Source organism: Suncus etruscus, chromosome 5 (genome assembly GCF_024139225.1).
Source record: "Suncus etruscus isolate mSunEtr1 chromosome 5, mSunEtr1.pri.cur, whole genome shotgun sequence".
Classification (NCBI taxonomy): Eukaryota; Metazoa; Chordata; class Mammalia; order Eulipotyphla; family Soricidae; genus Suncus; species Suncus etruscus.
This window is the reverse complement of record NC_064852.1, coordinates 34035746-34058764: the sequence shown is the minus strand read 5'-3', so window position 1 is coordinate 34058764 and position 23019 is coordinate 34035746.

Sequence of the window (23019 nt, the reverse complement as noted above, 5' to 3'; positions counted from 1 at the left end):
GTGAGCAAGCATTCACGGTGGACATTACCAAATGTCTTTCAGTGCTGAATATAAAACTGAAACACCACAACTAGCTTCTCAGCTCCCTGCTTTCAAATGTGAAATCATTTATAGCTAAATTAAAGCTAAGTAAAGTGCAACGTGAAAGGAATAGCACCCTGTATTCCCTCACTCTGCAAGGACAAAGGTCTTCTATGATACTTGCATATGTTAGTGAATATGCAAAATTAATTGATGCTTTAAGTGAAAGATTCAGGAATGTGAAACCAGCAGATAGATAGAGCTGATAACCTTGGACATAAAATCATTCATCCGCAGCGCAGAGAGGAATAGAATTTTAGGTATCAAGCTCCCCTGTCTGAGTTATATAAATGTTAGAGAACCAGTTATGATGAAATTCCCACTTTGAAAAAATTTGCATTGGATATTTGATATTGGATATTGCAAATGGATATTTATATCCATTTGACTTTCAAACAGAACAACATACTTCTACTTATTTTTCTCTGAAAAGGTTATCATTGCAAAGTCAATTGTATTCCAGAATGACTGATACAAACTCGATAAAGCAGTTGTGAGGAGCAGTATTATCTATATCAGCGAACATCATATACTTCATCAATGAAAAGCAGTTCCATTTATCACATTGGGGTGGGCTAATTTAAATATTTGACAAAATGATATTTAAGGGCAATTTCAAATTGATAATGTTATGAATTTCTAAATGGCCCTGAAGTAAAATAAAAGATTTATTATTCCCGTATTAAGGAAAAACTAGAAGCTTCATGCCCTGGAATGCTAAGGGCTGAAATATTGATTTTTCAAATTAGTTCTAACCTGCCACCTCTTGATCTTAATCATTCTCCAAGAGGAGCCTCAAGGATATGAATTCTTTGTTGGAAAGAGCTGTATTTACTGACCACATTGCCAAACTAAACTGTATAGTATAAAAGGATATGATAAAAGATAGTAAAACATTGTTCAAAAATAATATAGAATTTATTTGTTTTTTTTCCTATGTATTTATAGCAAAGACTTTTACAATTTATTATTATGTGTTTTTTTTTTTTTTCCTAGAAACTATTAAACTGCATGGGGCTTTCACCCTGAGATTTGTCATAGTGATTTGTAGGCTTCAGATGATTGGGACACAATGGCCATTCACCCCTGAACCTTGAATCCAATAAATGGAACCATCGTGGTTTTTCATACCAGTGCCAGGAATCAGGACTTCTACCAAGGAAGACCCTAATGCTGCCCTGGCAATGATTTATTCCAGAGTGGGTTCATCTGACATCCGGACTACTTGGAAAAAGCAACAACTTGCTTTCAGTACAGGGTTCTTTGCATTTCCACCTAACCGTGGGATGAAACCAGAAGATGCTCCGTGACACCCTGATTTTAAAATAGGAGCAGTGCAAAACCAAGGATCTCTAACTACAGAAACTTGACTGTGACAACTGTGATTGAGAAGAACTTTTACTGGAACCACAAAGAAAATATTTGGGGTTAGACAACCTAGTATGCCCAGAACCTTTTATGCGAGAGGCTTCATGGGTAGGGTCTCCCAGTTTTTAAGCTAAAGATTTTCCCTTTGTATTTTCCCCAACTTTTGCTGTGCATATGCAGAAAAAAAAAACCTATCTCTCTCTCTCTCTCACACACACACACACACACACACACACACACACACACACACACACACACACACACCCTTTTTTTGTTTTATTTTTTCTCTTTTAAATGGGGCTATTGCCTTTTTCATAGAATCTTGGGACACAAATTACTTTTGTTTTACCACATATTTCTGCATGTCTCTATAAAACTAAGAAGAAAAGAAGTCAGCCATGCTAACTATTATACCACCAATGCTCCAACAAGAAGAAAGAAAAAAGAAAGGCTGGGGGCAAGTGGCCAACTGGTCTCAGATGCATTGGTAGAGAAAAAAATAAGGACAGAACTAAATAACCAAGCCAAAGACAATGATAATAGAACCAAGAGACCTATACTTTAAAAATCTAAACTTAAATAGGCCTGCTATATTGGCAGGTTAGGGGGCAAAGAGTGTTATAGGATACACTCTGGATTCATGGGTAGAGAGAGGTTGAGAATGGTAGAAACAATGGCCCTGACTCACTGTATATCTGAAATTCAACTATGAAGGACTTTGTAGATCACAATGGTTTCAAAAAGATAAAATAAAAAAGAAAGTATTACACTCAAATAGTTTCTGAAACTAGCCATCTGAATAATAGAATAATTTTATAGGGTTACTATTGTTATGAAATACAGGAATACAACACAAGCATGGTGTAAAGTAGTACAATACAACATTTTTTACTCTGACAGAGTAAAATTCACAATAGTTCCTTGAATTGAACCCATATTACAATGGTGGTTATCTTGTCCTATCTCTCAGGCAGTAAAGAAGAAATCTGAACAGTAAAATCTGGAACAGTCAAATAGACATTTCCATGAGTAACCAAAATGCCTCTATCTGTGGTGGTGGTAATGATGAATCTGATTATTTTAATTTGTGGTTCCAAGAAGGGCTTTTTTTAAAATCTGCTGATTAATTGTTTTTAAAGAGGCAGACAATTTTTAGACCATTGTGTAGACCCTAACAGGAATAGACCACACTTGGGGCACTGAGGAGTTACTCCTGGCTCTGCACTCAGAAATACCTCCTGGCAGGCAAGAGGGACCATATGGGATGCCAGGAATTGAACCACTGACTGTCCTGAATCATCTTTGTGCAAGGCAAATGCCCTACCGCTGTGCTATCTACCCAGCCCACATTTTATAATCTTTAGAACAAACACTAAGAAAAAGAATGCAAGTGCGTATAACAACAACAACAACAAAAAATAGTGGAGAAATCAAGGTGGAAACATAAAAATATTTCAACAAATAGAACAGAGTAACGGAAAACCAGACAGTCAAAATGATTGTAAAGGATTAATAACTTAAAGAAGTTTGCAGAATCCAAAAGATAGAACTGATCAAAATGATAAAAGTTAATTATTTCTTAGGACTAGAAAATAGTACCGTGGGCGGGAACTTGCCTTGCATGCAAACAATCTTAATTTGATCCCTAAGACCTAGGGGGAGTGATTACCAATCCCTGAACATCACTAGGTATTTTCCCAAAAAACTTTAAAACAAACAAGAGTCGACTACTTCTCACAGAAATTTATTTTATATATTAATTTAATCTTTACTTCATATTCTGGTAGGCAATATGCATAGTGTGTTAGGTAGCTAAATAAAAACTTGAAGTTAGTTAAGTATTTACAGGTCAATGATGTATACATAACAAAGTTAGAAATGTTTCTATTATAATCATAAATATTAAGAATAAAAGTAAAAATCTCCAGCCAGAGAAATAGCACAGTGAGTAGGGCATTTGCCTTGCATGTGGCAGGCCCACGTTAGATGCCTCGCATGCCAAATAGTTCTCCGAAACTGCTAGGAGTAACTTCTTAGTGCAGAGCCAGGAGTAATTCTGAGCATGGCTGGGTTTGACCCAAAAAGCATAAAACAAAACAAAACAAAAAGTGAAAAATCTCAAATAAATTATATAAGAAAATAATTCCTATCATTAACAAATTGATGAAAAGGTGGAAATGAGTATGAATTCATTAAATAGTTTTTCAAATCAGTATTTTATTGAGGAACCATTTTTTACATTGAGTGACTTTAGTGATTGCTGTAAGAAACACTAGTTTTGTAAATTTGATTTAATTCCCACCTCTCTGCTCATTTTTTGCCTAAGTTAAATTGCCTTAAGAAATTCAGTGTTAAATCTTTTTTTTTCAGTCTTTTTCAGAGAAGATAAACTGAATCTCTTGTTCTTTTTGCTTGTTGAATCTCTTTATTAATATTTTTCAAAAAGATTTTCTCCAAATATTCCTACAGCTAAATTTTCCCTACTTACCTTATACAGATACGTATATGTAACTATTCTGCTACTAATTTTATTATATTTATATGTGATTTATAAAACAACAGAACATAGTTTTCTGAGGAAATTATTCTCAAATACATAATTTAGTTAGAAGGAAGAGAACTCATAGTATATTTGACCTTTCAACTAAATATATTATAGGCCCATTACTTATTAATACACAGTAAATTTTACACATACAAATACATTTAACTTCAATATGTCTTATGAATAAATGATACCTAAAATAAAAATTTCTTTGATTTTTACCTATGATAAAAAATGGCCATCCTAAATAGGAATCTTCCTGGTTGTTAGATTGATTGGAAAGTATGTATTCATTATGCTTTTGCTTTTTTAAACTTGGTTTCATATGAATAGTTTCTGAACAGGTTTATCTTTAATGTAAATTGGGCACCTATTTGTAGAGCAGAATTATAAGCTCAAACCAGAACAAGAAAAAACCTCCTAGGAATAATATCCCTAAAGAAAGACTAATAATTTAAATAAATACCAATTGTTCTGAGAAGGTACGAAAATAAATGAGTAAGATGCTTTGAAACAGTCTGAACAAGAACATAAAATACATATAAGGCTACATGGTAAGCAATGCCCTTCTAGATTTTGATACTATATACTTTTGTTAACACTTTTGTTAACTTCCAAATATTTCTCAAGTATTCTATCAAGTCTGAAACTTTATATATCTATTGCAATTATAAAGTCTATATATAAATGTGTTTGGAAAATATTTTCCTCAATATTTCTCAATAAAGTATTGGACAAAATAAATATCTCCTTGAAATAGTTATTGAGTTTTGATCTGTTGGCTATATGATTCCTCATTTGGTTAAACTAATCAAGGGCAGAATTAAGTTGATATTCCCCTCTCTCATTTGTCTTTCACTTTATTTTGTTTCTGAACCACATCTGTCAGAGCTCAGGGGTTACTACTGGCCCTGCACTCAGTATCCACTTTAAACAATGGTAAGAGGAATATTGGGATACTGAAGATTAAACCATGGTCAGCTGTATGCAAGGCAAGTGCCCTATCTGCTGTACTATTTCTCCAGCCTTAAACTTATATTCTACAAAAAAAAAAAAAGATGTTTATTGATTTAGTCCACACAGGCTCAAATAATCTCTAATTTAAATAATTATTTCTATTCATCTCAATGTAAATATGGAGCACTCTTTAATTGAGGGATTATGAAGGATAAAAGACAATTAAATATATCTAGCATTTTCTTTACACAGATGCAATGAACTCTAAAGTATTACAGATATATTTAATGTCTATGTTCATTTTTACTACCAAGAAACTAAAAATAATTTCTAATATTATGACAAAAGACTAGTAATGATCTTTTTTGGGTTCTCTTTTTTATGTACTCAGATATTTGCTTCTTTTTCTAGGCTATTATTAATGCCTTATTTTTGTACTATTTGAGCCCAAGTGATAAATATTACAATTAATTTATTTAGAATCGTATTTTTTCTGTAGATTAGACATAATATTAACATTTGTTTTTCACATTATAAAAAGAGTTGTAAATATTTATATGATTTTACCAAGTTATAGATATCTTCTTTATAATATTAGTACCAACCATTAGTTTAAGTTAAAACACATTTTGTGATGCATTTGAAGATTTATGAACAAGGCTAAACTAAAATAATCTTAGGTCATGTTCAGTAATACTGATTGACCATAGATCTCTGCTATTTTAATTTTTATACCATCAATTTATATAATTGCTAGAAACACACATTGCATTATTCTAGGAAAAAAATAGACCTAATGCTATATTTGGGGCTAGTGACAAAATTCTTTGATAGTTGACTATGTTGGGTAAATTTGCATATCAACTTGACTGAATCATGGATTGTCTTAGTTAAAATTATTCCAACTGTTTTTATGAGAGTAGTTTCGAATTTTCTGATAAATTGGTAGACCAAGTAAAGTAGATAATTCTTTATGACATGAACGGATCTCACATTGACAGTGAAATGGCTGATCTATTTATTTATTTTTTTAGTTTTGGGCCACTCCTGGTGAAGGTCAAGTGTTACTCCTGGCAATGCTCTCAGAAATCGCTCCTGGCTTGGGGGACCATATAGGACGCCAGGATTCAAACTACCATCCATCCTGGATCAGCTCTGTGCAAATGCCCAACTGTGCACTATCCCTCCAGCCCCTGATCTTTTCTTGATGATAGATACCCTCTTTTCATAACTAACTTTGAGTTCAGATATTGGTTTTATCTTGACTTTAAATTCCTGATGCATTAGGCATTTCTGGGCCTTAGAAATCAGAGTAGAATTTTTACCAATTGCTTTCCAGAATCTCTATATTGCTTACTGATGATTTTTGCCTAGTTTGAGTCTTCCTAGTCGCTTCACTTATAATTATTATGTTATTAACCCTGGTATGTTTCCCTGGAAAATTCTACCCATTTTATTACAGGGATAAAAAGAGATGACTAATTTACAAATTCTAAATTTAAGGAAACATTCTCTTTGACTGAGGCTATTTATATATTATATATATATTTTGTTTGTTTGTTTGTTTTTTGTTTTGGTCACACCAGGCAGCACTCAGGGGTTACTCCTGGCTCTATTTTCAGAAATCACCTCTGGCAGGCTTAGGGGACCATATGGGACACCGGAATTTGAACCACTGACCTTCTGCATGAAAGGCAAAAGCTTTACCTCCATGCTATCTCTCCGGCTCCATATTTTCTATTCTTAAATAAGAACTAGAAATGTACTAGAAATGCAATAATTATCATCCATATTCAAGATATTGTTCAGTTAAATTGTTAAAACATAGTTTTACATCTTACATAAGGTATTATGATACTTATTGGAGAAGACAGCTGACACCTCTAAACTACAGACTTTGGGATTTTATAAGTTGATATGCATTTTATTTCAAAGAACTTTAAATATTCTCTCAGCGCCTTTACTTTATAGATTAAAATAGCAAAAATATAGTCTATACTGAGATATTTTAAAAACAAATGAAAGCAATATAACAAAATAGTTTTTACTCAGTTGCAGGGCAACAAACCTCTTCCACATAAACTAGCAATATCCCTTTAACAGCAGTGACTTGTGTGAGCCTTCCTGTTTCATTACTCTGATTTTCATAATAGAGTTAACTATTTAATATGACATTTCATATTTTGCACAAGGCCAAATATTTAGATTATTCCCCATTATCAATATTTTAAAGAGCATTTTGAGATATGTTTCTTAAAGGATTTAATTCAAGTGCTCAGCTTACAAATTATTTAGAACATATACAATTCATTAGTATAGTATAAACACATCTCACTACATTTCAAAGTAGCACATTCATGGCTTCTGGGATTTTTTTTAAAATATGTGAATTCAGACACATATTTAACTTCATATTATTCCAACTTCTCATTTTGATACCTTTATCCTTAAAATGATTCTAATTCCCTGGCCTGGGGAGTGCTGGGAGGCTTGGCAGGCCCCCAGCTGTCCTTGTCTTTTTCCCCTGACTCCAGGTCTTCCCTGGCTGCCAGCTCAGATGGCCAGAAGTGGGTTCAGGTGGACTACTAGTGGTCCTCAGGCTTCCCCCCTACCTCTCCCTACACTAATGGGAATGCGCTTTGGGAGGAGGCGGGCCGTTCTAGTACTGGTTATGTTGGGACAGTCACTGAAACTTTTTTCTCCTTGTTTTTCTATTGATAGTATTGTATGCACATATTTTATATATCCATAACATCAATCTTGTATTGTGACCTTGATACTGCCCTACAAAAATCATTTCTGATATTTTACTGCCTCAGTCCCAACCCTTATTTCCCCCCATCTTCCCATGTAGGTGTGGCTCATAACAGGAAGCTCACCACAAAGAGTGATAAGTGCAGTTAGAGAAATAACTACACTGAAAACTATCATAAAAATGTCAATGAATGAGAGAAAAAGAAATTCTGTCTCGAGTACAAGTGTGGGTGGGGTGGGGAGTAGGTAGATCCGGGAAATTGGTGGTGGGAATCCTGCCCTGGTGAAGGGGATTGTACTTTACATGACTGTAATCATACAACTACAATTATATTTGTAATCACGGTGTTAAATAAAGATAATTTATAAAATAAGAAAAGAATAGAAAACATAGACTTACCATTAATAGAGAAGAGATAACCTTGAGATTACCTAATACAGATTCCTGGATTCATGAGCACTGTACCCTGTGGATGTCTGAGTGTCTTACTGTAGTAAGTGTGGACATCTTACTATAGTGCTGGGGCAGAGAAGTTTGTAAATCATCCTTAATAAATCCAAAATGCTTAATAAAGCTTAAAAAATGATTCTAATTGCCACACACTTTACATTCATATTTATTCCTTTAAGTAGAGAAAATAGGAATTATGACTTTCTCCACATTATTTACAAATTACCATTGGGCATGGAGGTGGTGTTTATTTTTGCCACAAAACCTTACACATACCTGAGACAGGGGTCCAGAACCTTTCCCCTTTGACAGCTGTTGTGTTTTATTACTACTCAGGTCACCTTGAAATCTTCATTCAGTCTAGGAATGCCATCAAGGCACTTAATTGGATTGTCATTAGCCATTTGCTAACTTGGTTGGTTTTCACCTACAAAGCAGTGGTCAATTTAAATTACTAAATATATATTATAAAAATATAAATTTCTAGCAAAGACCATATTTAAATCTGTTATTTCTGCTATAAAGTTGGCACTAAACATAGCCAAGCAATTAATTAAGAAAACTTTTCAATGGAACCTATTAATGTCTTGGTGGTCTGATTGGTTCCCTTCTCCCCTATTTTATTCTAGTCCCATAATGGTATTTAGAAAACTTCAGCTTCATTTTGACTTAAGAATATAAAAAGAATATGCTTCTTTTCCATTCGAAGATTGACCATGTTTTTCTGATGTAATCTGAAATAAAATGTTACCAGGTAATTGGTTAGCTCAAATGAGTCCTTACACTTTGTATATAAAATTAGCACAGAAATCTTTTGCTGTTGACATGTAAGTTTTTTTTTTAATCTTGTTATAGTTTAAATTGGTAGTTATAAGTACCTCCAGGAGGGCAGGCCTTTCTCTTTCAAAATCTATGATATTATTTTTCCTGTCTTCTAACTGGCCTACCTAGTGTACAATGCCTGCTACTTGTACAGTGTAGTCTGGTTTCATCATGTTCTTTTTCTCTGTTCTGAGCTCTGCTGTTTCTAGTTTGTAGCTGAGATATCACAATTTGCCTTCGCAGAGGATGGCACCTTGTACTTTTGATTTTCCTTTGTTTTCAGACTACATGATGAAAAATGCTACATTTTTGCTATCTGTCCAATGCAAAGATTAGATGTCAATGTATCTGCCCAATGATCAAACTCTTAAGTCTTCTTATTCCTGTTTCTTGGCCACTGTTTCTATGAGGCTTTGCCTCATTTTTCAAGATTTAAAATGACTAGTCATCTTTACTATAATTTTCTCCCCTGTACTGTGACAGAAAAATTGACAAATTGTTTCCCAAATTCAACATTTAATGAATAAAATTTAGGATTTATAACTTAATAACAAATTAGGTTATAAAATATTAATATGATGATATATCAATATCAATGTTAATCATAATCTTAATATTGATATTTAATAATATTATTTAATAATAATCATCTTAATAATAATAATAAGCTGCTTCACTAAAAAGCAATAGATCAAAGTTATTAAACTGACCTCTGTTATTTCATTGAATTTTGCAGTCTGTAACTTAGTCTGTAGGGAACTTACTCTGCATGCAACTGACTCCAGGGTTTGATTGCTGAGATCCTATTTGGTTTCTCAACCCCTGTCAGGAGCAATTCCTGAGATGAGAGCTTGTCAGCAATATGTTCTGAACACTTCTACATGGGGCACACAAACAAACAAACAAAAAATAACACAAAAAATTTTAGTCAGTTAACTTTGAAAATTTTTCTAAAATTGGAAGAGGTAGATCAAAATACTGTGGCCCCTGATTTGATCCCAGAGTTTGCATTGTCTCCCAATATCAAGACGGGTGTAGTCCTTGAATATTGTACATTTGGTCCCAATATTAAAATCAAAGATGTAAACAAAGTAGTAAGGTCATTTTTATTGTGTGTATTGTATCTTATACAATAGTGTTAGATACCCTAGCATATCATTTTCTATGATTTGAAGTAACCAGTAGGAGAAGGAAAACACGGATACTATCTACTGCTGTTGCATTCTCTTTTTCTTCCTCTAAAGTGATTTTGGAAATCCCCATCAAGTCCAGAAAAGTTAGCAGGGTGGATGAACTCCTGCCAATTTTGACAAGTTCGATTTTAGTATCCTTGCCTGAATGTCTGAAGTGTAATGGGAGGGTAAAAGTTGAAGCTTCATACTGCCAGAAAAAAAGAAAAAAAGCATAAGCCAGATTTCTAATACATGATGAGGGAGGAGGGTAAAGAAGAGAACATACAGGAAGGTTATGCAGTGAATTAGGGAAAAGTCAGAGGTTGGAGACAAAGAACACAATGGACTGGAGGTAACTAGGTCTCAACCCAAAAAGGATGAGGCTAAATGTGGTAGGGAGAGATTAAATTTCTTGTATAGGCAGGACCTAAAGTGCCTGTTTAATAATCAGATCAGTAGCTGCCTGTGCACTGTGATAAGAAAATGCAAATGTGACAGGGCTGAAGGGGGTGAATAATGCACCATGTCTTCATTTGACACGTTCTAATTGTCCTGTAGGGATAGGAAAGGATCAGCCTTCTAAGGACTAGACTTCTAAAAATACCAAGCAGAAACCTCAGTCCTTTTAGAATGCTCTGTAATCATTGTGCCCTTTCAATACCTCTCTTTTAAAGAAGGAACTTAGTCTTGCAGTGATGGGCTGCCGGTGTTAAACATTACTGAGAAGGAGGAGCTGAATAAATGAGCAAATAATTGATGACTTTTTAGCTCAGCATTTAGGAAAGTAGAGTTTAGTTTGGTTAACGACTCCAAAGAGAATTGAAACCGTTTAGTAAAGATTCACAATATAGTTATATTATTTCATGGCCTGGTTTTACGCAGTCTATTAAATAAAGGGGATATGTCAGAAGAACAGATGATAGTTTGAGGTTCTTAAATCAAAGGTGCAGAATTGACTTAGTGGTTAACACATGTTTGTTCAAATTTTTCATGACTCCCACATCATGATATGTTTCTAGTATGAAAACAAATTCTTATAGAATCCTATAATTCTATGCTTTCTCCTGAAGAAGAGACTGAGCATAATAATGCTCTTTGTCTGTTCCCTGTTAAAAGAGAGATTTAGGTAGAGACAATGGGAATATGATGAATAAAAGAATTCTGGGAAGTAGTGATCTCACTAAAAATCTGTCATGGGAAAGTAAGAAACTTTCACCGACCAGAATTCAGCAATATTTTTTGTCTTCTATTTCAACATTAAAATAAAGCAAGCATTGCTGATGTAGAATTAGCATTTAGAAGATGTAGTCACAATAGATATTGTCCTCCAAAAACTTGACCCACGATGCCCTTGACAATGAAAATAGTAGGGAATTTAGGATTGGTAAAAGTCTGCCTGAGTATCTCCATAGGTCAAACACCAACGTCCTGCCAGTCTGACTAATGTCACTGCCATATTGCACCTGAGACTCCACTTGATCTTTGTAGCTCAGGTAATAGGCCCTACTATAACATTTTGGAAAAGTCCTAATTTTCTGCCTGGAGCAGTGCTTTGCTCTCATAGGAAAAGTAATGTCATTTCTGATCTCATTTAGGGTTTACAAGTTTAATGACTAGCTCTACAGAAAGGAATTCCAGAGGAGAAAAAGGGAAGCAGACATTGGATTAAGAAAGAGGAAGACAAAGATCAAGAGAGAACAAAAGAGATCCAAAGAGAAGAAAACACAGGTGGCTTTGGGCAATATAAGAAAATACTTAAGGAACTATATAGATTTTCTCTAAGTTTCCGTGAATTATAGTTCTCAATACAAATTAGTTGCATGACTGAAAAAATAGTACTATGGCCTTCATTTGAATCACTGGCAACACATAGTGTTGGTTCATTGAACATGATCAGAGTATAGAGCAAGGAATAATCCCTACTAACTGCAGAATATGCAGCCAAAACCTAAATAGATTGTCAGGGTGTTGTCAGAAAACGAAAGGTTTTTAACCCTGGTGATCTCTTTTTTGTTTGTTTGATTGATTGTTTTGTTTTTGTGGGGGGGTGCAGCCAATAACACTCAGGGGTTACTCCTGGCTATGAACTCAGAAATCACTCTTGGCTTGGGGGACCATATAGGCTGCAGGGTCGGGGGCGGGGATAGAATCACGGTCAGTCCTAGGCTAGCACCTACAAGGCAGCTGCCTTTCCACTCCGTGACACTGCTCTGGCCTCCCTGGTGATCTTTTTAAAAATATTCTAATCAAGACCTTTTGTTCCTGCTGATCTTTCAGACAGTCTTAAAGTATTTTCAAAGGAGCCCCTTTTTTGATTGGGAACTGGTGTTCTCAGTCTTGAGTTTAAGACAAAAACTTCATTTCTGATCATATTTTGGTTTTATTACTTCACCATGGGAATCCCCATACCTGCCGCCATGTATGCCTATCACCCTATTGATTTACCAATCCGGAGAAAAAAGTTTAGTATCCACTCAGAATTTTCAGTTTTATTTTAGTTTATTTCTGGTATCACACCAGAAATCACACCACTCACTGTATTTAAACAATTCCCCAAAATCTGTTTGACAATAGCTTTTGAGAGCAAAGAAACCAAGAACCACACATAGATAAATTATTATAGGTATTTTGAAGGGTCAAAATATTTTACTATGTTAATGAAGTAACAATCTTCCACCTAGAACTTATATCACCTTGTTCATTCAATTTATTTTCTTGCCCATTTTTTCCTCTAAGAAGCAAGGTTGTTGGCACTCAGCTTCATTTCTTCTGTTGAAGTGCTTGTTTCATATTCATTTAGTTGCAATGTGGCATTTTTTAAGTCAGTAAATCATATTTGCTGTCATGAAATGACTCTAAAGTAATAAACCATGAATTATTTTTAAAACCTGGTAAAGGATTTTGAAGTTATAAACAAGTAATAAAATAATTTGCAAGCACTGTTATTTCCTCACCAGATTTACCTAAGGGAGACTACTTTGTGGAAAGATCTATTTATTACACAAATCAGTATAAAGATGGTGAACAACAATTCCAACTTTTATTTACTTCATTTTCCAAAGGGAGATAAGATAGGGTAGAAAGTATAGAAAAAGCTCAAATATCAAGTACATTAAAACATCAGAGGGATGGAGCGAGATAGCACAGTGGGAGGGCGTTTGCCTTGCATGCAGCTCACCCAGGATGAATGGTGTTTCGAATTCTAGCATCCCATATGGTCCCCTGAGCCTGCCAGGAACAATTTCTGAGCACAGAGCCAAGGGTAATCCCTGGTGCTGCTGAGTGTGACCCAAAAACCAAGAAATAAAATAAAATATGAGAAAAATAAGTTTGAGGTGATCAAGCATTTTCAAGGTCTTTATGTTTAGCTTAAGAATCAGGAGAATTTGCTTTGTATGTGTTGTGAAATAATTAGTTTAAGTTTGTCTACATGTACACTCACTAGTGATTAATATGCAATGTGGTGAAATCATTGGGATTAAAGTTGTGCCAGTGAACTTGAATGAGGGATACATTTCAATGATAGAGCATGTTCAAGACATATTTAAGGCACTGGCACAATAACAGCAACAGGAAATAAGAAAAAATTAAATATGGTGGAGGCATTTGAAAAATTTTCAGCAATTAGCTACTATATTTTGAAACTGAACAAAGACTCACTAGAGAATCCCTACAGTATATTTATATATAATTATATCAGTATATTTGCATAGTTTACCATGATAGAATTCTAGTCAGCCATATGCAAGGCAAGCACCCTACTTATTGCAGTATCTGTTGGACACTTGCTTGCTTTTTTTACTTGTTTTGTTTGTTTTGGGGCCACACCCAGTGGTGATCAGGGCTTACTCTGCATTCAGAACTCGCTTCTGGCAGGCTAAGGGGACCATATTAGATGCTAGGAATCAAACTCCACTTTGTCCTGGATCAGTAGTCTGCAAGACAAATGCCCTACCTCTGTGCTATCATTCCGGCTCCCCTAATTAAAACTAGAAAGATAGTTTTGATTTTTTTCCAAAAGTAGCAGAAATAATACATCTTAATAGAAACAATTACCATTCTAAATTTTTAGGTGCCAAAATAATATTTTATTTCATTCTCCTAATAGTTTTTTGAGAGAAGTTACTTAGGCAGAGCATAAGTAAATTGTTTTGGAAAGAAAAGAAGCCTTTATTGAAACTTTTTAGAATTTTTACTGAAATAGAAATCATAAAACTTCATATTTCATAGTATAGTTCAATTCATTTTTTACTTTTGATAATTGTAGTATAGTTTTGATTATTAAAGCCATTTCTCCCCAGTACCTTTGCCTTTGGAGCAAAGTTCCTAGGATTTCTCTATGCTAGTAAAATACATATATTTTTAAAATATGTTTTTTTATTTAAAGACCTTGTGTCACATAGTTGACATAGTTGATCATAATATATTTGTTTTAAGTTAAGTGTTAGCAAAATATTCATAAGATAAAAACAAAAGAAAGAGAAAAAAGCAAAGAGCATAGCAATAAGAAAATTTATGAAAATTATTGTATCTTGCAATGAAGTCATTAAGTCATTGTCAGATCTAAACTAATTGACCATTCTGTTACTTCTTTTGTTTCTGAATATTAGGTGACTTCTAATACACATTGATCTCTAAATTGGTGTGTTCCTATGGGGATGACAGTATTTAAAAAGAAAAGGAATTGTCACATGACCTTGAGTGCAGCTGTATGGTTCTGGAATTTCAGACAGTATTACTGATACTACAGCTTTTTGTGAGGTATTTTCAGTTGCCAGAGCTTCCAGAAGTATAATAATCTGGGAATAGAGTACTTGCATTCACTCCAAAGAAGTCCTGGTGATGTCAGTCCAAATAATGCATACCTGGAATTTTGAGTTGATTAGTACAGTATTTCTACAAAGCAGTAGATGAGTGGTGAAGCAGGGCCATTGCCAAAGCAATGTTTGTAAGTGACAGGTGCAGCAGTCATGAATTCAGCAGGGCCCTATTTTGCCTCCTGAAATTTTCAGCTTTCATTTGCATAGCCAGTGTACCCATAATTTTTCATGGCTTTGTTTACATCTCTTTTAAAGACAGAGTGAGTCTATGAAGATATCCTAGTCAAATATTTAAAAGAAAAACCTATGTATGAATTATTAATAAAAAGTAGAGATTAAGTTTCTCATGTTTAGTGACAGGACAAAGATTTAAGTTAAGATCCAAAAACCCCACAAACTTCTAAAAATTATATTATTTTGTATTTTATATGTTAAGAGAGAGTGTGGCATAAGAAAAAAATTCAGTTACAGGGTGCGTCAAAAATGAATTTATATTACCCATTAATAGATTAAGAGGGAAAATGTTTAGTGACTGACTGGCTAGGAAAAAAATAACTACATTTTGTTTGTAGGGTGGGTTGTTAGGTTAGACTATTTCTGATGGTGCTCAGGGTTTACTATTAGCTCTAAGCTCAGAAATCAGTACTAATAGTGCTCTGGAGTCTTAGTGTGAGACTGTCTTGTTGCTTTTCTTTTCTTTTTTTTTTCATAAGTATGTAAAATAGTTTATTGGAAAGCAGATGAAGAAAGAGAATGAACTCCCGATTGTGGGAAGGAGCTTAGCATAGGTCTAAGCTTCAGGATGAGTTTTAAAAAAGTAGAAAATAATATGTGCAGAAATGCTTTGATAATTTCTAATCTTTTATGTATGAACTAACAATTAATTATATAATTAATACATTTGTTAAAGTGATATGATTATGTGAAGCACTTTATATAATTGTAGACTTTTCAGCAATTCAAAACATAGATATATACTCTTTATACACTATATAACATGCTTCTATGATGATATGCAGCTTATTTTCCTCTTTCAGTCTCAGTAGTTTTGTTTCTTACCAGGCAGTAACATAATTTTCTTCATGAGAATTAACTTGTATTTAAAGTAATAATGACTTACTGAAATTGATTGGCATAAGGCATCAAGTATACTTCTTTGCTTGTGAATTGTAGTTATTTTTATTAATTTGATTTAATATTGATTTAAATAACACAAGAAAAATGTCTGTATTGATGAAATATATTAATATATTAAACAATAAACATTCATTTTATTTTATATCATCTGTCAGATATATTAAAATTGAAAGTATATTATTCTCATAAGAAATAATGCACTGCTAAAAATATGCCAACACAAAAAACCTGATATAACTAAAGAGTTGGCTTGATCTCAGAGCTGGGAAGACATTAGACAGTGATGGATCTACTATATCTATAAAGCAGTGAACTACTCAGCTTCTGCAAAAATACTATGATTCAATATGCAGGCTTAGTACTAGATCATTCTATAAAATCATAAATCATAATAAGTTAATAAAATCATAATTTAAAACTTATTTTAATATATTTTGTATTTGGTCATGAGAGAGACAGTAGACTTAGTATGTGCCTCTTGTTCCTGGTTAACCCCGCTTCAATCTTTAGTACTAACTATAGTCCCCTGAGCATCAACAGTAGTGACCCCAAAACACAGAACAAGGGGTAAGCCCTGCATATCAGTAGATTTGAACAACCCTACCTAACTCTATTTTTTAAAATATAACAAGAAGTTCTTGCCTTTCACCACCTTCATTAGTTTTTATGACCCTTACTACACAACTCAGTTTTTTGTCGTCATGACCACTTTTATTTACAAACACACATAAGAAGCAGTATTTATCTTGTTTTATGGAGTATATAATATAATTTTTTCTGAGATCCATCCAATTTGTAAAGAAATGGAACTTTCCTACTTTATGATTAACATTTAATTGTACATTCAATGAATTTTCTTATGCTTTAAATGTATTTTTATTTGGATAATATGGACTTGTAAGACTGAAGGTATTTACATGCTTCTAGGAGGACAATAATACCATATCACATCTACCACAAAGTTCTAGTATCCCTCTACCATATCTATAGGCTTCAAGATTCAAGCACATAATGGACTTAAAGAAATATGAATATTTTCCATGAAGAAGATATGTACATGAGATATTCAGTTGTCTGGGCTGAAGGAATGACAGCTAGTCCTTAGTATTTTCAGGCACATTTGTCCAGAAAATATAATAAACATGATTTATTAACATGTTGTATACATTATACTGTCACCACTTTTAAAAATCAGCCAATATGGATGAGAAATAACTAAAACAATAAAATATCAAATTATAAAATCACATACAAAAACCTTCTCACTTGACATAATATCTTACTTGACATTTATCACTCTGGCCTCACTGAATTTGTTGATTTTTTTTCAACAATATTTAGCCGCATCTTTTTTTAACACTTATGACCAACAAAAAGGCTCCAGTTATGCAATATCAAATGAGTAGAAAGATTGCCTTTTAGGCTTTCTAGAAACTCCTTCTGAGAATGGAGGGAGAGTACACTGAGGTTAGGTCATTTGTCTTGCATGCAGTCAACACAGTTTTGATTTCTGCCACCACACATGGTCCCTGGCCCTGCCAAGAGTGATCTTTTAGTACTTCTCTGTGTGGTCCAGCACTCCACTCCCCACAACCTCAATAAAACATAAAAGACAAAATTCTATTCTATAATTTAACAGTAGCCAGATTTTTGTGGGTCTTTGTTCGTTTGTTTTTATTTCTACGGGGTAAAGGAAAAATAAAACCTAGGTAAGGAATTTATAGAGTAATGTAGTCACCATCTTTGTGAAATGAAGATATCATATATGTGTTTATTACTTCCAAATATATACCATTGTATTTAAAAAATAATAATGGGAAGAACCTGATGTTGTAAACACATCAAATAAATTAACCATTATATCAAAGGAAATACAGCAGAGGGTAGTGTTTTCATTTAGTAGCAAATACAATTAAACATTCAGTTTGAAGCAAATGAAATCCTCCATATTTCTGGCAGTATCTTTACATTGATATAAACTGCAGTGAGAAGCAATTTATCTAAATCACTATTATTCCAGAGAGAGACATATAGGACAAGCAAATCTAATGTGACAGATGTTATAAATGTCATTGTTACAGTTTTCCAATTCAAACAATTCAGACTTCCTCTGATTGTCTTAAAAGGAGTATTGAATTTTTCTCCTATGAAGAAAGACAGCAACCTAGTCAGAGAATATTTGTTTGCTTCAGTTGAGTTTTTGTACCTTCATACTTAAAAAAATAGCTCTATTATATATTATTCAGACAAATATTTTTTATCAGAATTAGGCTGCAATACTATCTAAAATCAAATATAAGAATCAAACAAGAGAAAAAATAACTCAGTATATACTTGTATATATGTTTATATTAGATCTATAGAAAATAACCATGATTTTTAATTTTTATATCAGTAAACATTAACATATGATAATACAGTGCTTTATCAATCGTCCAGGAATAGCTGCTGATTTTCCTTTGCAGAGACTGGGAGCTGACTTGTGGCAAAAGTGAAAGATTTATTTTTCTCTCAGACACAATGAATTATAGGCAACAAAGTTAGCTGTGATTACATGCATGACTTTAATATTAAAGTCTAACTTTCCTTATAAATATTTCCTAAAATGATAATATGTTTTGATAGTGAATTGACAGTAGTCCTAAGAACAATGTTAAGTCAATGTTCATATTTATTTCATAATAATAAAACTAATATAAACAATACATGAAAGTATTTATGATTTAAGTTATCACATAAAATTAAAAATAAATAAAGCATTTCTTATTCTTAACTCGCCTTTAATATTTTTTCTAATATTCAGAAAAAGCAAATACCCATTAAAGCAGATGTCATAGACTTAATATGTTAAAGCCAAATTCCTCCATCATAATGATATTTGGAGAGAGAATTTAGGACCAATAAGGAGATAACTAGGGCTAAATGAGATTATAAGTGTGGGGCTTTAATTCAGTGTGACTAATGTCATTAAAATATGTTATACCAGAAGGCACACTTGCAGAAACCATTATGTGAAGACATAGTAATATGGCAGCTGTTTACAAGGTAAAGATAGAGGAATGAGGGAAAACTAAACTTGTCCACAGATTGGTCTTGGATTTCCATCAGCCACATTTATGAAAACATGAATTTATGTTCAAATTACTATTAGCTGTTTTCTTTTTTTTGTTATGATAACCTTAGTTTTTATTGCTGTCTTGTACTAAGTTACAGCAAAGTTGTGTTTTAGAAAATATTCCAGATGGAGTCAGAGCAATAGTATGATAGGCACATACATTTATCGTGTATCTGACTTACCAGCATCAAGTATTGTCCCAGGAGCATCAACAGGTAGAATTTCCGAGTTCTAAGCTAGGAGTAACCCCTAAGCATTGGTGGGTGTGGCCCCCAAACAAACAAAAATGTATGTCTTCGTACAATTTTTCTTATATTTTTCTTTTTATTTTTTTGGGTCACCCCTGGTGGCACTCAGGGGTTACTCCTGGCTCTGTGCTCAGAAATCATTGCTCCTGGCAGTCATGGGGGACCATATGGGATGCCAGGATTCAAATCAACATGGGTCCTGGGTCGGCTACTTGCAATGTAAACTTCCTACAGCTCTGCCATCTCTCCGGCCCCACAATTTTGTTGTATAAATATCATTAAGATAACTACTCGGGGCTGGAGAGATAGCATGGAGGGTAAGGAGATTGCCTTTCATGCAGAAGGTCATCGGTTCGAATCCTGGCGTCCCACATAGTCCCCCGAGCCTGCCAGGAGCGATTTCTGAGCACAGAGCCAGGAGTAACCCCTGAGCGGTGCCGGGTGTGACACAAAAACAAAAAACAAACAAACAAAAAAAAGATAACTACTCAAATTTAAACAGTAGAGTCTACCTCATATCTATATTACAGGGTTTAATCTTTGCTATTATATGGCCCGATGACTAAAGTCATCAATTTTTGTTGTTGCTGTTTTTTTTTTTTTTTGAGGGTTTTGGTCCACATTTAGCAATTATCAGGGGTTACTCCTGGTTCTGAGCTCAGAAGTTGCTCCTGGCAGGCTCAGGAAACCATGTGGGATCCAGGTGATCGAACCTGGGTAGATCCCAGGTCACTGTGTCCATGTGGACAAGATGTCCTACTGCTGTGCTATTGCTCTGCCCCGCTAAAGTCACTAAAAATTTTTGTTTTGTTTTTTTGGTTTTTGGGTCACATCCGTCAGCACTCAGGGGTTACTCCTGGCTCTACGCTCAGAAATCACCCCTAGACCATATAGGATGCCGGGATTCAAAACACAGTCCTTCTGTATGCAAGAAAACAGCCTACCTCCTTGCTATCTCTCCAGCCCAAAGTCACTAAATTTTTTTTTCAATTGTGTCAGTTTTTATTTTTATTTTTATTCCTTTTAATTTATTTAAACACCTTAATTACATACATGATTGTGTTTGGGTTTCAGTCATGTAAAGAACACCACTCATCACCAGTGCAACATTCCCATCACCAATGTCCCAAGTCTCCCTTCGCCCCACCCGACCCCCACCTGTACTCTAGACAGGCTCTCCATTTTCCTCATACATTCTCATTATTAGGACAGTTCAAAATGTAGTTATTTCCCTAACTAAACTCATCACTCTTTGTGGTGAGCTTCCTGAGGTGAGCTAGAACTTCCAGCTCTTTTCTCTTTTGTGTCTGAAAATTATTATTACAAGGGTGTCTTTCAATTTTCTTAAAACCCATAGATGAGTGAGACCATTCTGCGTTTTTCTCTCTCTCTCTGACTTATTTCACTCAGTATAATAGATTCCGTGTACATCCATGTATAGGAAAATTTCATGACTTCATCTCTCCTGACAGCTGCATAATATTCCATTGTGTATATGTACCACAGTTTCTTTAGCCATTCGTCTGTTGAAGGGCATCTTGGTTGTTTCCAGAGTCTTGCTATGGTAAATAGTGCTGCAATGAATATAGGTGTAAGGAAGGGGTTTTTGTATTGTATTTTTGTGTTCCTAGGGTATATTCCTAGGAGTGGTATAGCTGGATCGTATGGGAGCTCGATTTCCAGTTTTTGGAGGAATCTCCATATCGCTTTCCATAAAGGTTGAACTAGACAGCATTCCCACCAGCAGTGGATAAGAGTTCCTTTCTCTCCACATCCCCGCCAACACAGTTTATTCTCATTCTTTGTGATGTGTGCCATTCTCTGGGGTGTGAGGTGGTATCTCATCATTGTTTTGATTTGCATCTCCCTGATGATTAGTGATGTGGAACATTTTTTCATGTGTCTTTTGGCCATGTGTATTTCTTCTTTGTCAAAGTGTCTGTTCATTTCTTCTCCCCATTTTTTGATGGGGTTAGATGTTTTTTTCTTGTAAAGTTCTGTCAGTGCCTTGTATATTTTGGAGATTAGCCCCTTATCTGATGGGTATTGGGTGAATAGTTTCTCCCACTCAGTGGGTGGCTCTTGTATCCTGGGCACTATTTCCTTTGAGGGGCAGAAGCTTCTCAGCTTAATATATTCCCATCTGTTAATCTCTGCTTTCACTTGCTTGGAGAGTGCAGTTTCCTCCTTGAAGATGCCTGTAATGTCCTGGAGTGTTTTGCCTATGTGCTGTTCTATATATCTTATGGTTTTGGGGCTGATATCGAGGTCTTTAATCCATTTGGATTTTACCTTTGTACATGATGTTAGCTGGGGGTCTAAGTTCAATTTTTTGCAAGTGGCTATCCAATTGTGCCAACACCACTTGTTGAAGAGGCTTTCCCTGCTCCATTTAGGATTTCCTGCTCCTTTATCAAAAATTAGGTGGTTGTATGTCTGGGGAACATTTTCTGAGTATTCAAGCCTATTCCACTGATCTGAAGACCTGTCCTTATTCCAATACCATGCTGTTTTGATAACTGTTGCTTTGTAGTACAGTTTAAAGTTGGGGAAAGTAATTCCTCCCATATTCTTTTTCCCAATGATTGCTTTAGCTATTCGAGGGTGTTTATTGTTCCAAATGTATTTCAAAAGTGTCTGATCCACTTATTTGAAGAATGTCATGGGTATCTTTAGAGGGATGGCAATAAATCTGTATAATGCCTTGAGGAGTATTGCCATTTTGATGATGTTAATCCTGCCGATCCATGAGCAGGGTATGCGTTTCCATTTCCGTGTGTCCTCTCTTATTTCTTGGAGCAGAGTTTTATAGTTTTCTTTGTATAGGTCCTTCACATATTTAGTCAAGTTGATTCCAAGATATTTGAGTTTGTGTGGCACTATTGTGAATGGGGTTGTTTTCTTAATGTCCATTTCATCCTTATTAGTATTGGTGTATAGAAAGGCCATTGATTTTTTTTGTGTTAATTTTGTAGCCTGCCACCTTGCTATATGAGTCTATTGTTTCTAGAAGCTTTTTGATAGAGTCTTTAGGGTTTTCTAAGTAGAGTATCATGTCATCTGCAAACAGTGAGAGCTTGACTTCTTCCTTTCCTATCTGGATTCCCTTGATATCCTTTTCTTGCCTAATCGCTATAGCAAGTACTTCCAGTGCTATGTTGAATAGGAGTGGTGAGAGAGGACAGCCTTGTCTTGTGCCAGAATTTAGAGGAAAGGCTTTCAGTTTTTCTCCATTGAGGATAATATTTGCCACTAGCTTGTGGTAGATGGTCTTCACTATATTGAGAAAGGTTCCCTCCATTCCCATCTTGCTGAGAGTTTTGATCAAGAATGGGTGTTGGACCTTATCAAATGCTTTCTCTGCATCTATTGATATGATCATGTGGTTTTTATTTTTCTTGTCATTGATGTTGTGTATTATGTTGATAGATTTATGGATGTTAAACCAGCCTTGCATTCCTGGGATGAAACCTACTTGATCGTAGTGGATGATCTTTTTAACGAGGCATTGAATCCTATTTGCCAGGATTTTGTTGAGGATCTTTGCAT